This window comes from Lissotriton helveticus, chromosome 2_1 (genome assembly GCF_964261635.1).
Source record: "Lissotriton helveticus chromosome 2_1, aLisHel1.1, whole genome shotgun sequence".
In the NCBI taxonomy this organism is placed as follows: domain Eukaryota; kingdom Metazoa; phylum Chordata; class Amphibia; order Caudata; family Salamandridae; genus Lissotriton; species Lissotriton helveticus.
This window is the reverse complement of record NC_136059.1, coordinates 1,633,059,100-1,633,076,959: the sequence shown is the minus strand read 5'-3', so window position 1 is coordinate 1,633,076,959 and position 17,860 is coordinate 1,633,059,100.

Sequence of the window (17,860 nt, the reverse complement as noted above, 5' to 3'; positions counted from 1 at the left end):
AAAAGTGATAATCCACCTCTGAGAGTAAAAATTTGTTGAAAGATGAACATTTTCAAAACGGACCATTTTGGTCATCTCAGAGCAATTTCATCAGGTCGCGGGTCAACGATCGTTTTGCATGAAAAATTGAACGTTCTTGCATGAACATTAATTTACTCTAAATGTTGTTTATATCTCTTCCCGCAGTGAATAAACACATTTTAAGCTCTTGAAGTGAGCATTTGGGTCCTTTTAAGTCACTTTTAACCATGAGCCAAATCTTGAATTTTGGCTCCCTAGAAGCATGAAAATTACTTTAAAGATGCTCATTTTATCTCCAAAATTGATGATCCACCTCTGAAAGTCAAAATTAGTTGAAAGATGGAAATTTTCAAAATGGACCATTTTGGTCATCTCAGAGCAATTTCATCAGGTCGCGGGTCATCGATCGTTTTGCATGAAAAATTGAACGTTCTCGCATGAACAATAAATTCACTCTAAATGTTGTTTATATGTCTTCCAGCAGTAAATAAACATGTTTTAAGCCCTTGAAGTGAGCATTTGGGTCCTTTTAAGTCACTTTTAACCATGAGCCAAATCTTGAGTTTTGGCTCCCTAGAAGTATGAAAATGACGATAAAGATGCTCATTTTATCTCCAAAAGTGATGATCCACCTGTGAGAGTCAAAATTAGTTGAAAGATGAAAATTTTCAAAACGGACCATTTTGGTCATCTCGGAGCAATTTCATCAGGTCACGGGTCATCGATCGTTTTGCATGAAAAATTGAACTTTCTTGCATGAACATTAATTTACTCTAAATGTTGTTTATTACTCTTTCCACAGTGAATAAACACGTTTTAAGCCCTCGAAGTGAGCATTTGGGTCCTTTTAATTCACTTTTAACCATGAGCCAAATCTTGAGTTTTGGCTCCTTAGAAGCATGAAAATGACGATAAAGATGCTCATTTTATCTCCAAAAGTGATGATCCACCTCTGAAAGTCAGAATTAGTTGAAAGATGGAAGGTTTTAAAAAGGACCATTTTGGTCATCTCAGAGCAATTTCATCAGGTCGCGGGTCATCGATCGTTTTGCATGAAAAATTGAACGTTCTTGCATGAACATTAATTTACTCTAAATGTTGTTTATATCTCTTCCAGCAGTGAATAAACACGTTTTAAGCCCTCGAAGTGAGCATTTGGGTCCTTTTAAGTCACTTTTAACCATGAGCCAAATCTTGAGTTTTGGCTCCCTAGAAGTATGAAAATGACGATAAAGATGCTCATTTACCTGTGAGAGTCAAAATTAGTTGAAAGATGAAAATTTTCAAAACTGACTATTTTGGTCATCTCAGAGCAATTTCATCAGGTCGCTGGTCATCGATCGTTTTGCATGAAAAATTGAACGTTCTCGAATGAACATTAATTTACTCTAAATGTTGTTTATATCTCTTCCCGCAGTGAATACACACGTTTTAAGCCCTCGAAGTGAGCATTTGGGCCTTTTTAAGTCACTTTTAACCATGAGCCAAATCTTGAGTTTTGGCTCCCTAGAAGCATGAAAATTAATTTAAAGATGCTCATTTCATCTCCAAAAGTGATGATCCACCTCTGAAAGTCAAAATTAGTTGAAAGATGGAAATTTTCAAAATGGACCATTTTGGTCATCTCAGAGCAATTTCATCAGGTCGCGGGTCATCGATCGTTTTGCATGAAAAATTGAACGTTCTCGCATGAACAATAAATTCACTCTAAATGTTGTTTATATGTCATCCAGCAGTAAATAAACACGTTTTAAGCCCTCGAAGTGAGCATTTGGGTCCTTTTAAGTCACTTTTAACCATGAGCCAAATCTTGAGTTTTGGCTCCCTAGAAGTATGAAAATGACGATAAAGATGCTCATTTTATCTCCAAAAGTGATGATCCACCTGTGAGAGTCAAAATTAGTTGAAAGATGAACATTTTCAAAACGGACCATTTTGGTCATCTCGGAGCAATTTCATCAGGTCACGGGTCATCGATCGTTTTGCATGAAAAATTGAACTTTCTTGCATGAACATTAATTTACTCTAAATGTTGTTTATTACTCTTTCCACAGTGAATAAACACGTTTTAAGCCCTCGAAGTGAGCATTTGGGTCCTTTTAATTCACTTTTAACCATGAGCCAAATCTTGAGTTTTGGCTCCTTAGAAGCATGAAAATGACGATAAAGATGCTCATTTTATCTCCAAAAGTGATGATCCACCTCTGAAAGTCAGAATTAGTTGAAAGATGGAAGGTTTTAAAACGGACCATTTTGGTCATCTAAGAGCAATTTCATCAGGTCGCGGGTCATCGATCATTTTGCATGAAAAATTGAACGTTCTCGCATGAACAATAATTTACTCTAAATGTTGTTTATATCTCTTCCCGCAGTGAATAAACACGTTTTAATCCCTCAAAGTGAGCATTTGGGCCTTTTTAAGTCACTTTTAACCATGAGCCAAATCTTGAGTTTTGACTCCCTAGAAGCATGAAAATGACGATAAAGATGCTAATTTTATCTCCAAAAGTGATGATCCACCTCTGAGAGTCAAAATTAGTTGAAAGATGAACATTTTCAAAACCGACCATTTTGGTCATCTCGGAGCAATTTCATCAGGTCGCGGGTCATCGATCGTTTTGCATGAAAAATTAAACGTTCTTGCATGAACATTAATTTACTCTAAATTTTGTTTATATCTCTTCCCGCAGTGAATAAACACGTTTTAAGCCCTCGAAGTGAGCATTTGGGTCCTTTTAATTCACTTTTAACCATGAGCCAAATCTTGAGTTTTGGCTCCTTAGAAGCATGATATGACGATAAAGATGCTCATTTTATCTCCAAAAGTGATGATCCACCTCTGAGAGTCAAAATTAGTTGAAAGATGAAAATTTTCAAAAAGGACCATTTTGGTCATCTCGGAGCAATTTCATCAGGTCGCGTGTCATCGATCGTTTTGCATGAAAAATTGAAAGTTCTTGCATGAACATTAATTTACTCTAAATGTTGTTTATATCTCTTCCCGCAGTGAATAAACACGTTTTAAGCCCTCGAAGTGAGCATTTGGGCCTTTTTAAGTCACTTTTAACCATGAGCCAAATCTTGAGTTTTGACTCCCTAGAAGCATGAAAATGACGATAAAGATGCTAATTTTATCTCCAAAAGTGATGATCCACCTCTGAGAGTCAAAATTAGTTGAAAGATGAAAATTTTCAAAACTGACCATTTTGGTCATCTCGGAGCAATTTCATCAGGTCGCGGGTCATCGATCGTTTTGCATGAAAAATTGAACGTTCTTGCATGAACATTAATTTACTCTAAATTTTGTTTATATCTCTTCCCGCAGTGAATAAACACGTTTTAAGCCCTCGAAGTGAGCATTTGGGTCCTTTTAATTCACTTTTAACCATGAGCCAAATCTTGAGTTTTGGCTCCCTTGAAGCATGAAAATGACGATAACGATGCTCATTTTATCTCCAAAAGTGATAATCCACCTCTGAGAGTAAAAATTTGTTGAAAGATGAACATTTTCAAAACGGACCATTTTGGTCATCTCAGAGCAATTTCATCAGGTCGCGGGTCATCGATCATTTTGCATGAAAAATTGAACGTTCTCGCATGAACAATAATTTACTCTAAATGTTGTTTATATCTCTTCCCGCAGTGAATAAACACGTTTTAATCCCTCAAAGTGAGCATGTGGGCCTTTTTAAGTCACTTTTAACCATGAGCCAAATCTTGAATTTTGACTCCCTAGAAGCATGAAAATGACGATAAAGATGCTCATTTTATCTCCAAAAGTGATGATACACCTCTGAGAGTCAAAATTAGTTGAAAGATGAACATTTTCATAAACGGACTATTTTGGTCATCTCAGAGCAATTTCATCAGGTCGCGGGTCATCGATCGTTTTGCATGAAAAATTGAACGTTCTCGCATGAACATTAATCTACTCTAAATGTTGTTTATATCTCTTCCCGCAGTGAATAAACACGTTTTAAGCCCTCGAAGTGAGCATTTGGGCCTTTTTAAGTCACTTTTAACTATGAGCCAAATCTTGAGTTTTGGCTCCCTAGAAGCATGAAAATGACGATAAAGATGCTCATTTTATCTCCAAAAGTGATGATCCACCTCTGAGAGTCAAAATTAGTTGAAAGATGAAAATTTTCAAAACGGACCATTTTGGTCATCCCGGAGCAATTTCATCAGGTCGCGGGTCATCGATCGTTTTGCATGAAAAATTGAACGTTCTTGCATGAACATTAATTTACTCTAAATGTTGTTTATATCTCTTCCAGCAGTGAATAAACACGTTTTAAGCCCTCGAAGTGAGCATTTGGGTCCTTTTAATTCACTTTTAACCATGAGCCAAATCTTGAGTTTTGGCTCCTTAGAAGCATGAAAATGACGATAAAGATGCTCATTTTATCTCCTAAAGTGATGATCCACCTCTGAAAGTCAGAATTAGTTGAAAGATGGAAGGTTTTAAAAAGGACCATTTTGGTCATCTCAGAGCAATTTCATCAGGTCGCGGGTCATCGATCGTTTTGCATGAAAAATTGAACGTTCTTGCATGAACATTAATTTACTCTAAATGTTGTTTATATCTCTTCCAGCAGTGAATAAACACGTTTTAAGCCCTCGAAGTGAGCATTTGGGTCCTTTTAAGTCACTTTTAACCATGAGCCAAATCTTGAGTTTTGGCTCCCTAGAAGTATGAAAATGACGATAAAGATGCTCATTTACCTGTGAGAGTCAAAATTAGTTGAAAGATGAACATTTTCAAAACTGACTATTTTGGTCATCTCAGAGCAATTTCATCAGGTCGCTGGTCATCGATCGTTTTGCATGAAAAATTGAACGTTCTCGAATGAACATTAATTTACTCTAAATGTTGTTTATATCTCTTCCCGCAGTGAATACACACGTTTTAAGCCCTCGAAGTGAGCATTTGGGCCTTTTTAAGTCACTTTTAACCATGAGCCAAATCTTGAGTTTTGGCTCCCTAGAAGCATGAAAATTACTTTAAAGATGCTCATTTCATCTCCAAAAGTGATGATCCACCTCTGAAAGTCAAAATTAGTTGAAAGATGGAAATTTTCAAAATGGACCATTTTGGTCATCTCAGAGCAATTTCATCAGGTCGCGGGTCATCGATCGTTTTGCATGAAAAATTGAACGTTCTCGCATGAACAATAAATTCACTCTAAATGTTGTTTATATGTCTTCCAGCAGTAAATAAACACGTTTTAAGCCCTCGAAGTGAGCATTTGGGTCCTTTTAAGTCACTTTTAACCATGAGCCAAATCTTGAGTTTTGGCTCCCTAGAAGTATGAAAATGACGATAAAGATGCTCATTTTATCTCCAAAAGTGATGATCCACCTGTGAGAGTCAAAATTAGTTGAAAGATGAACATTTTCAAAACGGACCATTTTGGTCATCTCGGAGCAATTTCATCAGGTCACGGGTCATCGATCGTTTTGCATGAAAAATTGAACTTTCTTGCATGAACATTAATTTACTCTAAATGTTGTTTATTACTCTTTCCACAGTGAATAAACACGTTTTAAGCCCTCGAAGTGAGCATTTGGGTCCTTTTAATTCACTTTTAACCATGAGCCAAATCTTGAGTTTTGGCTCCTTAGAAGCATGAAAATGACGATAAAGATGCTCATTTTATCTCCAAAAGTGATGATCCACCTCTGAAAGTCAGAATTAGTTGAAAGATGGAAGGTTTTAAAACGGACCATTTTGGTCATCTAAGAGCAATTTCATCAGGTCGCGGGTCATCGATCATTTTGCATGAAAAATTGAACGTTCTCGCATGAACAATAATTTACTCTAAATGTTGTTTATATCTCTTCCCGCAGTGAATAAACACGTTTTAATCCCTCAAAGTGAGCATTTGGGCCTTTTTAAGTCACTTTTAACCATGAGCCAAATCTTGAGTTTTGACTCCCTAGAAGCATGAAAATGACGATAAAGATGCTAATTTTATCTCCAAAAGTGATGATCCACCTCTGAGACTCAAAATTAGTTGAAAGATGAACATTTTCAAAACCGACCATTTTGGTCATCTCGGAGCAATTTCATCAGGTCGCGGGTCATCGATCGTTTTGCATGAAAAATTGAACGTTCTTGCATGAACATTAATTTACTCTAAATTTTGTTTATATCTCTTCCCGCAGTGAATAAACACGTTTTAAGCCCTCGAAGTGAGCATTTGGGTCCTTTTAATTCACTTTTAACCATGAGCCAAATCTTGAGTTTTGGCTCCTTAGAAGCATGATATGACGATAAAGATGCTCATTTTATCTCCAAAAGTGATGATCCACCTCTGAGAGTCAAAATTAGTTGAAAGATGAAAATTTTCAAAAAGGACCATTTTGGTCATCTCGGAGCAATTTCATCAGGTCGCGTGTCATCGATCGTTTTGCATGAAAAATTGAAAGTTCTTGCATGAACATTAATTTACTCTAAATGTTGTTTATATCTCTTCCCGCAGTGAATAAACACGTTTTAAGCCCTCGAAGTGAGCATTTGGGCCTTTTTAAGTCACTTTTAACCATGAGCCAAATCTTGAGTTTTGACTCCCTAGAAGCATGAAAATGACGATAAAGATGCTCATTTTATCTCCAAAAGTGATGATCCACCTCTGAGAGTCAAAATTAGTTGAAAGATGAAAATTTTCAAAACTGACCATTTTGGTCATCTCGGAGCAATTTCATCAGGTCGCGGGTCATCGATCGTTTTGCATGAAAAATTGAACGTTCTTGCATGAACATTAATTTACACTAAATTTTGTTTATATCTCTTCCCGCAGTGAATAAACACGTTTTAAGCCCTCGAAGTGAGCATTTGGGTCCTTTTAATTCACTTTTAACCATGAGCCAAATCTTGAGTTTTGGCTCCCTTGAAGCATGAAAATGACGATAACGATGCTCATTTTATCTCCAAAAGTGATAATCCACCTCTGAGAGTAAAAATTAGTTGAAAGATGAACATTTTCAAAATGGACCATTTTGGTCATCTCAGAGCAATTTCATCAGGTCGCGGGTCAACGATCGTTTTGCATGAAAAATTGAACGTTCTTGCATGAACATTAATTTACTCTAAATGTTGTTAATATCTCTTCCCGCAGTGAATAAACACATTTTAAGCTCTTGAAGTGAGCATTTGGGTCCTTTTAAGTCACTTTTAACCATGAGCCAAATCTTGAATTTTGGCTCCCTAGAAGCATGAAAATTACTTTAAAGATGCTCATTTTATCTCCAAAATTGATGATCCACCTCTGAAAGTCAAAATTAGTTGAAAGATGGACATTTTCAAAATGGACCATTTTGGTCATCTCAGAGCAATTTCATCAGGTCGCGGGTCATCGATCGTTTTGCATGAAAAATTGAACGTTCTCGCATGAACAATAAATTCACTCTAAATGTTGTTTATATGTCTTCCAGCAGTAAATAAACACGTTTTAAGCCCTCGAAGTGAGCATTTGGGTCCTTTTAAGTCACTTTTAACCATGAGCCAAATCTTGAGTTTTGGCTCCCTAGAAGTATGAAAATGACGATAAAGATGCTCATTTTATCTCCAAAAGTGATGATCCACCTGTGAGAGTCAAAATTAGTTGAAAGATGAACATTTTCAAAACGGACCATTTTGGTCATCTCGGAGCAATTTCATCAGGTCACGGGTCATCGATCGTTTTGCATGAAAAATTGAACTTTCTTGCATGAACATTAATTTACTCTAAATGTTGTTTATTACTCTTTCCACAGTGAATAAACACGTTTTAAGCCCTCGAAGTGAGCATTTGGGTCCTTTTAATTCACTTTTAACCATGAGCCAAATCTTGAGTTTTGGCTCCTTAGAAGCATGAAAATGACGATAAAGATGCTCATTTTATCTCCAAAAGTGATGATCCACCTCTGAAAGTCAGAATTAGTTGAAAGATGGAAGGTTTTAAAACGGACCATTTTGGTCATCTAAGAGCAATTTCATCAGGTCGCGGGTCATCGATCATTTTGCATGAAAAATTGAACGTTCTCGCATGAACAATAATTTACTCTAAATTTTCTTTATATCTCTTCCCGCAGTGAATAAACACGTTTTAATCCCTCAAAGTGAGCATGTGGGCCTTTTTAAGTCACTTTTAACCATGAGCCAAATCTTGAATTTTGACTCCCTAGAAGCATGAAAATGACGATAAAGATGCTCATTTTATCTCCAAAAGTGATGATACACCTCTGAGAGTAAAAATTAGTTGAAAGATGAACATTTTCATAAACGGACTATTTTGGTCATCTCAGAGCAATTTCATCAGGTCGCGGGTCATCGATCGTTTTGCATGAAAAATTGAACGTTCTCGCATGAACAATAAATTCACTCTAAATGTTGTTTATATGTCATCCAGCAGTAAATAAACACGTTTTAAGCCCTCGAAGTGAGCATTTGGGTCCTTTAAGTCACTTTTAACCATGAGCCAAATCTTGAGTTTTGGCTCCCTAGAAGTATGAAAATGACGATAAAGATGCTCATTTTATCTCCAAAAGTGATGATCCACCTGTGAGAGTCAAAATTAGTTGAAAGATGAACATTTTCAAAACGGACCATTTTGGTCATCTCGGAGCAATTTCATCAGGTCACGGGTCATCGATCGTTTTGCATGAAAAATTGAACTTTCTTGCATGAACATTAATTTACTCTAAATGTTGTTTATTACTCTTTCCACAGTGAATAAACACGTTTTAAGCCCTCGAAGTGAGCATTTGGGTCCTTTTAATTCACTTTTAACCATGAGCCAAATCTTGAGTTTTGGCTCCTTAGAAGCATGAAAATGACGATAAAGATGCTCATTTTATCTCCAAAAGTGATGATCCACCTCTGAAAGTCAGAATTAGTTGAAAGATGGAAGGTTTTAAAACGGACCATTTTGGTCATCTAAGAGCAATTTCATCAGGTCGCGGGTCATCGATCATTTTGCATGAAAAATTGAACGTTCTCGCATGAACAATAATTTACTCTAAATGTTGTTTATATCTCTTCCCGCAGTGAATAAACACGTTTTAATCCCTCAAAGTGAGCATTTGGGCCTTTTTAAGTCACTTTTAACCATGAGCCAAATCTTGAGTTTTGACTCCCTAGAAGCATGAAAATGACGATAAAGATGCTAATTTTATCTCCAAAAGTGATGATCCACCTCTGAGAGTCAAAATTAGTTGAAAGATGAACATTTTCAAAACCGACCATTTTGGTCATCTCGGAGCAATTTCATCAGGTCGCGGGTCATCGATCGTTTTGCATGAAAAATTAAACGTTCTTGCATGAACATTAATTTACTCTAAATTTTGTTTATATCTCTTCCCGCAGTGAATAAACACGTTTTAAGCCCTCGAAGTGAGCATTTGGGTCCTTTTAATTCACTTTTAACCATGAGCCAAATCTTGAGTTTTGGCTCCTTAGAAGCATGATATGACGATAAAGATGCTCATTTTATCTCCAAAAGTGATGATCCACCTCTGAGAGTCAAAATTAGTTGAAAGATGAAAATTTTCAAAAAGGACCATTTTGGTCATCTCGGAGCAATTTCATCAGGTCGCGTGTCATCGATCGTTTTGCATGAAAAATTGAAAGTTCTTGCATGAACATTAATTTACTCTAAATGTTGTTTATATCTCTTCCCGCAGTGAATAAACACGTTTTAAGCCCTCGAAGTGAGCATTTGGGCCTTTTTAAGTCACTTTTAACCATGAGCTAAATCTTGAGTTTTGACTCCCTAGAAGCATGAAAATGACGATAAAGATGCTAATTTTATCTCCAAAAGTGATGATCCACCTCTGAGAGTCAAAATTAGTTGAAAGATGAAAATTTTCAAAACTGACCATTTTGGTCATCTCGGAGCAATTTCATCAGGTCGCGGGTCATCGATCGTTTTGCATGAAAAATTGAACGTTCTTGCATGAACATTAATTTACTCTAAATTTTGTTTATATCTCTTCCCGCAGTGAATAAACACGTTTTAAGCCCTCGAAGTGAGCATTTGGGTCCTTTTAATTCACTTTTAACCATGAGCCAAATCTTGAGTTTTGGCTCCCTTGAAGCATGAAAATGACGATAACGATGCTCATTTTATCTCCAAAAGTGATAATCCACCTCTGAGAGTAAAAATTTGTTGAAAGATGAACATTTTCAAAACGGACCATTTTGGTCATCTCAGAGCAATTTCATCAGGTCGCGGGTCAACGATCGTTTTGCATGAAAAATTGAACGTTCTTGCATGAACATTAATTTACTCTAAATGTTGTTTATATCTCTTCCCGCAGTGAATAAACACATTTTAAGCTCTTGAAGTGAGCATTTGGGTCCTTTTAAGTCACTTTTAACCATGAGCCAAATCTTGAATTTTGGCTCCCTAGAAGCATGAAAATTACTTTAAAGATGCTCATTTTATCTCCAAAATTGATGATCCACCTCTGAAAGTCAAAATTAGTTGAAAGATGGAAATTTTCAAAATGGACCATTTTGGTCATCTCAGAGCAATTTCATCAGGTCGCGGGTCATCGATCGTTTTGCATGAAAAATTGAACGTTCTCGCATGAACAATAAATTCACTCTAAATGTTGTTTATATGTCTTCCAGCAGTAAATAAACACGTTTTAAGCCCTTGAAGTGAGCATTTGGGTCCTTTTAAGTCACTTTTAACCATGAGCCAAATCTTGAGTTTTGGCTCCCTAGAAGTATGAAAATGACGATAAAGATGCTCATTTTATCTCCAAAAGTGATGATCCACCTGTGAGAGTCAAAATTAGTTGAAAGATGAAAATTTTCAAAACGGACCATTTTGGTCATCTCGGAGCAATTTCATCAGGTCACGGGTCATCGATCGTTTTGCATGAAAATTTGAACTTTCTTGCATGAACATTAATTTACTCTAAATGTTGTTTATTACTCTTTCCACAGTGAATAAACACGTTTTAAGCCCTCGAAGTGAGCATTTGGGTCCTTTTAATTCACTTTTAACCATGAGCCAAATCTTGAGTTTTGGCTCCTTAGAAGCATGAAAATGACGATAAAGATGCTCATTTTATCTCCAAAAGTGATGATCCACCTCTGAAAGTCAGAATTAGTTGAAAGATGGAAGGTTTTAAAACGGACCATTTTGGTCATCTAAGAGCAATTTCATCAGGTCGCGGGTCATCGATCATTTTGCATGAAAAATTGAACGTTCTCGCATGAACAATAATTTACTCTAAATGTTGTTTATATCTCTTCCCGCAGTGAATAAACATGTTTTAATCCCTCAAAGTGAGCATGTGGGCCTTTTTAAGTCACTTTTAACCATGAGCCAAATCTTGAATTTTGACTCCCTAAAAGCATGAAAATGACGATAAAGATGCTCATTTTATCTCCAAAAGTGATGATACACCTCTGAGAGTCAAAATTAGTTGAAAGATGAAAATTTTCAAAACGGACCATTTTGGTCATCCCGGAGCAATTTCATCAGGTCGCGGGTCATCGATCGTTTTGCATGAAAAATTGAACGTTCTTGCATGAACATTAATTTACTCTAAATGTTGTTTATATCTCTTCCAGCAGTGAATAAACACGTTTTAAGCCCTCGAAGTGAGCATTTGGGTCCTTTTAATTCACTTTTAACCATGAGCCAAATCTTGAGTTTTGGCTCCTTAGAAGCATGAAAATGACGATAAAGATGCTCATTTTATCTCCAAAAGTGATGATCCACCTCTGAAAGTCAGAATTAGTTGAAAGATGGAAGGTTTTAAAAAGGACCATTTTGGTCATCTCAGAGCAATTTCATCAGGTCGCGGGTCATCGATCGTTTTGCATGAAAAATTGAACGTTCTTGCATGAACATTAATTTACTCTAAATGTTGTTTATATCTCTTCCAGCAGTGAATAAACACGTTTTAAGCCCTCGAAGTGAGCATTTGGGTCCTTTTAAGTCACTTTTAACCATGAGCCAAATCTTGAGTTTTGGCTCCCTAGAAGTATGAAAATGACGATAAAGATGCTCATTTACCTGTGAGAGTCAAAATTAGTTGAAAGATGAAAATTTTCAAAACTGACTATTTTGGTCATCTCAGAGCAATTTCATCAGGTCGCTGGTCATCGATCGTTTTGCATGAAAAATTGAACGTTCTCGAATGAACATTAATTTACTCTAAATGTTGTTTATATCTCTTCCCGCAGTGAATACACACGTTTTAAGCCCTCGAAGTGAGCATTTGGGCCTTTTTAAGTCACTTTTAACCATGAGCCAAATCTTGAGTTTTGGCTCCCTAGAAGCATGAAAATTACTTTAAAGATGCTCATTTCATCTCCAAAAGTGATGATCCACCTCTGAAAGTCAAAATTAGTTGAAAGATGGAAATTTTCAAAATGGACCATTTTGGTCATCTCAGAGCAATTTCATCAGGTCGCGGGTCATCGATCGTTTTGCATGAAAAATTGAACGTTCTCGCATGAACAATAAATTCACTCTAAATGTTGTTTATATGTCATCCAGCAGTAAATAAACACGTTTTAAGCCCTCGAAGTGAGCATTTGGGTCCTTTTAAGTCACTTTTAACCATGAGCCAAATCTTGAGTTTTGGCTCCCTAGAAGTATGAAAATGACGATAAAGATGCTCATTTTATCTCCAAAAGTGATGATCCACCTGTGAGAGTCAAAATTAGTTGAAAGATGAACATTTTCAAAACGGACCATTTTGGTCATCTCGGAGCAATTTCATCAGGTCACGGGTCATCGATCGTTTTGCATGAAAAATTGAACTTTCTTGCATGAACATTAATTTACTCTAAATGTTGTTTATTACTCTTTCCACAGTGAATAAACACGTTTTAAGCCCTCGAAGTGAGCATTTGGGTCCTTTTAATTCACTTTTAACCATGAGCCAAATCTTGAGTTTTGGCTCCTTAGAAGCATGAAAATGACGATAAAGATGCTCATTTTATCTCCAAAAGTGATGATCCACCTCTGAAAGTCAGAATTAGTTGAAAGATGGAAGGTTTTAAAACGGACCATTTTGGTCATCTAAGAGCAATTTCATCAGGTCGCGGGTCATCGATCATTTTGCATGAAAAATTGAACGTTCTCGCATGAACAATAATTTACTCTAAATGTTGTTTATATCTCTTCCCGCAGTGAATAAACACGTTTTAATCCCTCAAAGTGAGCATTTGGGCCTTTTTAAGTCACTTTTAACCATGAGCCAAATCTTGAGTTTTGACTCCCTAGAAGCATGAAAATGACGATAAAGATGCTAATTTTATCTCCAAAAGTGATGATCCACCTCTGAGAGTCAAAATTTGTTGAAAGATGAACATTTTCAAAACCGACCATTTTGGTCATCTCGGAGCAATTTCATCAGGTCGCGGGTCATCGATCGTTTTGCATGAAAAATTAAACGTTCTTGCATGAACATTAATTTACTCTAAATTTTGTTTATATCTCTTCCCGCAGTGAATAAACACGTTTTAAGCCCTCGAAGTGAGCATTTGGGTCCTTTTAATTCACTTTTAACCATGAGCCAAATCTTGAGTTTTGGCTCCTTAGAAGCATGATATGACGATAAAGATGCTCATTTTATCTCCAAAAGTGATGATCCACCTCTGAGAGTCAAAATTAGTTGAAAGATGAAAATTTTCAAAAAGGACCATTTTGGTCATCTCGGAGCAATTTCATCAGGTCGCGTGTCATCGATCGTTTTGCATGAAAAATTGAAAGTTCTTGCATGAACATTAATTTACTCTAAATGTTGTTTATATCTCTTCCCGCAGTGAATAAACACGTTTTAAGCCCTCGAAGTGAGCATTTGGGCCTTTTTAAGTCACTTTTAACCATGAGCCAAATCTTGAGTTTTGACTCCCTAGAAGCATGAAAATGACGATAAAGATGCTAATTTTATCTCCAAAAGTGATGATCCACCTCTGAGAGTCAAAATTAGTTGAAAGATGAAAATTTTCAAAACTGACCATTTTGGTCATCTCGGAGCAATTTCATCAGGTCGCGGGTCATCGATCGTTTTGCATGAAAAATTGAACGTTCTTGCATGAACATTAATTTACTCTAAATTTTGTTTATATCTCTTCCCGCAGTGAATAAACACGTTTTAAGCCCTCGAAGTGAGCATTTGGGTCCTTTTAATTCACTTTTAACCATGAGCCAAATCTTGAGTTTTGGCTCCCTTGAAGCATGAAAATGACGATAACGATGCTCATTTTATCTCCAAAAGTGATAATCCACCTCTGAGAGTAAAAATTTGTTGAAAGATGAACATTTTCAAAACGGACCATTTTGGTCATCTCAGAGCAATTTCATCAGGTCGCGGGTCAACGATCGTTTTGCATGAAAAATTGAACGTTCTTGCATGAACATTAATTTACTCTAAATGTTGTTTATATCTCTTCCCGCAGTGAATAAACACATTTTAAGCTCTTGAAGTGAGCATTTGGGTCCTTTTAAGTCACTTTTAACCATGAGCCAAATCTTGAATTTTGGCTCCCTAGAAGCATGAAAATTACTTTTAAAGATGCTCATTTTATCTCCAAAATTGATGATCCACCTCTGAAAGTCAAAATTAGTTGAAAGATGGAAATTTTCAAAATGGACCATTTTGGTCATCTCAGAGCAATTTCATCAGGTCGCGGGTCATCGATCGTTTTGCATGAAAAATTGAACGTTCTCGCATGAACAATAAATTCACTCTAAATGTTGTTTATATGTCTTCCAGCAGTAAATAAACACGTTTTAAGCCCTTGAAGTGAGCATTTGGGTCCTTTTAAGTCACTTTTAACCATGAGCCAAATCTTGAGTTTTGGCTCCCTAGAAGTATGAAAATGACGATAAAGATGCTCATTTTATCTCCAAAAGTGATGATCCACCTGTGAGAGTCAAAATTAGTTGAAAGATGAAAATTTTCAAAACGGACCATTTTGGTCATCTCGGAGCAATTTCATCAGGTCACGGGTCATCGATCGTTTTGCATGAAAAATTGAACTTTCTTGCATGAACATTAATTTACTCTAAATGTTGTTTATTACTCTTTCCACAGTGAATAAACACGTTTTAAGCCCTCGAAGTGAGCATTTGGGTCCTTTTAATTCACTTTTAACCATGAGCCAAATCTTGAGTTTTGGCTCCTTAGAAGCATGAAAATGACGATAAAGATGCTCATTTTATCTCCAAAAGTGATGATCCACCTCTGAAAGTCAGAATTAGTTGAAAGATGGAAGGTTTTAAAAAGGACCATTTTGGTCATCTCAGAGCAATTTCATCAGGTCGCGGGTCATCGATCGTTTTGCATGAAAAATTGAACGTTCTTGCATGAACATTAATTTACTCTAAATGTTGTTTATATCTCTTCCAGCAGTGAATAAACACGTTTTAAGCCCTCGAAGTGAGCATTTGGGTCCTTTTAAGTCACTTTTAACCATGAGCCAAATCTTGAGTTTTGGCTCCCTAGAAGTATGAAAATGACGATAAAGATGCTCATTTACCTGTGAGAGTCAAAATTAGTTGAAAGATGAAAATTTTCAAAACTGACTATTTTGGTCATCTCAGAGCAATTTCATCAGGTCGCTGGTCATCGATCGTTTTGCATGAAAAATTGAACGTTCTCGAATGAACATTAATTTACTCTAAATGTTGTTTATATCTCTTCCCGCAGTGAATACACACGTTTTAAGCCCTCGAAGTGAGCATTTGGGCCTTTTTAAGTCACTTTTAACCATGAGCCAAATCTTGAGTTTTGGCTCCCTAGAAGCATGAAAATTACTTTAAAGATGCTCATTTCATCTCCAAAAGTGATGATCCACCTCTGAAAGTCAAAATTAGTTGAAAGATGGAAATTTTCAAAATGGACCATTTTGGTCATCTCAGAGCAATTTCATCAGGTCGCGGGTCATCGATCGTTTTGCATGAAAAATTGAACGTTCTCGCATGAACAATAAATTCACTCTAAATGTTGTTTATATGTCATCCAGCAGTAAATAAACACGTTTTAAGCCCTCGAAGTGAGCATTTGGGTCCTTTTAAGTCACTTTTAACCATGAGCCAAATCTTGAGTTTTGGCTCCCTAGAAGTATGAAAATGACGATAAAGATGCTCATTTTATCTCCAAAAGTGATGATCCACCTGTGAGAGTCAAAATTAGTTGAAAGATGAACATTTTCAAAACGGACCATTTTGGTCATCTCGGAGCAATTTCATCAGGTCACGGGTCATCGATCGTTTTGCATGAAAAATTGAACTTTCTTGCATGAACATTAATTTACTCTAAATGTTGTTTATTACTCTTTCCACAGTGAATAAACACGTTTTAAGCCCTCGAAGTGAGCATTTGGGTCCTTTTAATTCACTTTTAACCATGAGCCAAATCTTGAGTTTTGGCTCCTTAGAAGCATGAAAATGACGATAAAGATGCTCATTTTATCTCCAAAAGTGATGATCCACCTCTGAAAGTCAGAATTAGTTGAAAGATGGAAGGTTTTAAAACGGACCATTTTGGTCATCTAAGAGCAATTTCATCAGGTCGCGGGTCATCGATCATTTTGCATGAAAAATTGAACGTTCTCGCATGAACAATAATTTACTCTAAATGTTGTTTATATCTCTTCCCGCAGTGAATAAACACGTTTTAATCCCTCAAAGTGAGCATTTGGGCCTTTTTAAGTCACTTTTAACCATGAGCCAAATCTTGAGTTTTGACTCCCTAGAAGCATGAAAATGACGATAAAGATGCTAATTTTATCTCCAAAAGTGATGATCCACCTCTGAGAGTCAAAATTAGTTGAAAGATGAACATTTTCAAAACCAACCATTTTGGTCATCTCGGAGCAATTTCATCAGGTCGCGGGTCATCGATCGTTTTGCATGAAAAATTAAACGTTCTTGCATGAACATTAATTTACTCTAAATTTTGTTTATATCTCTTCCCGCAGTGAATAAACACGTTTTAAGCCCTCGAAGTGAGCATTTGGGTCCTTTTAATTCACTTTTAACCATGAGCCAAATCTTGAGTTTTGGCTCCTTAGAAGCATGATATGACGATAAAGATGCTCATTTTATCTCCAAAAGTGATGATCCACCTCTGAGAGTCAAAATTAGTTGAAAGATGAAAATTTTCAAAAAGGACCATTTTGGTCATCTCGGAGCAATTTCATCAGGTCGCGTGTCATCGATCGTTTTGCATGAAAAATTGAAAGTTCTTGCATGAACATTAATTTACTCTAAATGTTGTTTATATCTCTTCCCGCAGTGAATAAACACGTTTTAAGCCCTCGAAGTGAGCATTTGGGCCTTTTTAAGTCACTTTTAACCATGAGCCAAATCTTGAGTTTTGACTCCCTAGAAGCATGAAAATGACGATAAAGATGCTAATTTTATCTCCAAAAGTGATGATCCACCTCTGAGAGTCAAAATTAGTTGAAAGATGAAAATTTTCAAAACTGACCATTTTGGTCATCTCGGAGCAATTTCATCAGGTCGCGGGTCATCGATCGTTTTGCATGAAAAATTGAACGTTCTTGCATGAACATTAATTTACTCTAAATTTTGTTTATATCTCTTCCCGCAGTGAATAAACACGTTTTAAGCCCTCGAAGTGAGCATTTGGGTCCTTTTAATTCACTTTTAACCATGAGCCAAATCTTGAGTTTTGGCTCCCTTGAAGCATGAAAATTACGATAACGATGCTCATTTTATCTCCAAAAGTGATAATCCACCTCTGAGAGTAAAAATTTGTTGAAAGATGAACATTTTCAAAACGGACCATTTTGGTCATCTCAGAGCAATTTCATCAGGTCGCGGGTCATCGATCATTTTGCATGAAAAATTGA